The sequence below is a fragment of the Athene cunicularia genome, unplaced genomic scaffold (genome assembly GCF_003259725.1).
Source record: "Athene cunicularia isolate RWA unplaced genomic scaffold, athCun1 SCF_53, whole genome shotgun sequence".
Taxonomy (NCBI): domain Eukaryota; kingdom Metazoa; phylum Chordata; class Aves; order Strigiformes; family Strigidae; genus Athene; species Athene cunicularia.
Window position 1 is genome coordinate 15,195 of NW_020799483.1, and position 1,857 is coordinate 17,051.

The window sequence follows — 1,857 nt, forward strand, 5'->3', positions numbered from 1 at the left end:
GTCATCCCATACTTGTTGTTTCCAGGGGATGAGTATTGTGTCAGGTTCCTTTCCAAAGTGTTGAAGGGTCATATTACGTAGGCATCCTATGAGGTCTGCTATAACAGCAACTATGGTAACAAAGGTGGACTTGTTGGTATTTTGGCAAGCCCAGGCTAAAGGCGCAGGCTTGCCGTCCGTGCCTTGAAATAGGATTACTGTTGTGCCATGGTTAGAAATAAAACACCCTGTTATGATAGGATGTTTTGAATCCCATCGATGGAAAGGTCTCTGTTGTCATAAAATAGTTTGTAAAAGTGCTAAATTGTCCTGGCACTCCTTTGTGAGTTTCTTTGGTTCCCACAAGTGTTGCCCTTTCAGCAATTCATAAAAGGGTTGCATAAATCCTAAAGGAATACAGATAAAGGTGCAGAGCCACTGCAAGGCTCCTACTAATTTCTGAACATCATGTAGAGTGGCAATGTGTGGAGCAAGAGCTATTGGTTGTGGACTTATGTCGTTCCCAGCTAAAGTTATACCCAGATATTGTAATTGTGTACCTCGCTGGATTTTTGCCTTGGCAATGCTCAAATTATGTTGTTGGAACAAGGCTTTGGCATGCTGGAACAGGTGTTCCACTTTCTACTCTGTAGGTGCTGCTGATAATGTCATCCATATAGTGTACCACATAATGGTCAGTCTTACCTTCTCTCAATGGTGCGATGGCTTTGGCCACATACAGCTGACAAATGACAGGTGAGTTTTACATACCTTTAGGTAGTACAGTCCATTGCCAACGTGAACTGGTTGTGCGAGGTTCACAGAAGGCACAGTAAAGGCAAATCTTTCTTTGTTGGCAGGATGTAAAGGGATGCTGAAAAAACAATCTTTGATATCAATAGTCACAATGGACCAATCTTTTGGTATGGTGGAACCCCAGGGCAGTCCAGGTTGCAGGGCATCCATTGCCTGCATCTGTTGATTTACAGCCCTGAGGTCATGGAGTCAGCGCCACTTAGTCTTATCTTTCTTTTGGATAACGAACACAGGAGCATTCCAAGGGCTTGTAGAGCGTTCCAAATGACCCACCTGTACGTGTCTTTCTACTAATCGTTGAAGTGCACTTAGTTTTACTGAATTAAGCGGCCAGTGGTCGACCCACACGAGTGAAGAAGTTAACCATGTAAGTTTTAAGGCTGGTATGTGTTCGGCAGTGGCCTCTAATCTAAATTTGTAATGCCAATTTTCATTTGTTGCATGCAGTCACGGCCCAACAAAACTCCCTGAAAATTTGGTAATACTATAGGCTTTAGTATTGCAATCAAGGCCCCTTTCTTCTGGTCTTGGATTTTAAATGTTGTGTCGGTGATTGCTTGGTACACTGGTTTTTCTCCTCCGACACCTGGCACAAATCCCCCAAATGTAGTTTTCCACTGTCCTGGCCACCTTTTTTTTTGCCCACAACTGTTATATCAGCTCCTGAATCAATCATGGCCTGCAGCACTATTTCTTCTGTTCTTCCTGGGTGAGGCTGGCTCATCCAAACGGTGACCATGGGCTTATCGCTACAATCTAAAACGAGAGCCACAGTTCCTGGCCCTGAGGCACGTCTTGTGGACATTTGTGAGCATACTTGACTGTCACTTGGGGAGTATAGGAAAAGTTGTCTCTGATTTTTGGAGGTTACTTGCAGGGCATGGGAGGAGCTTGGCCCCCATTCCTAGCTCCTCCCCTTTCATTTACCTAATGTTTATACCAACAATCTCATGCCCAATGATCTGTTTTGTCGCATACCCATCAAGGTGCAGTTATCAAGGAAAGTGGTTCTTGTTGCTTCATCCGATGAGATCTTTTATGAACACCAGAGAGGTTTTTTTG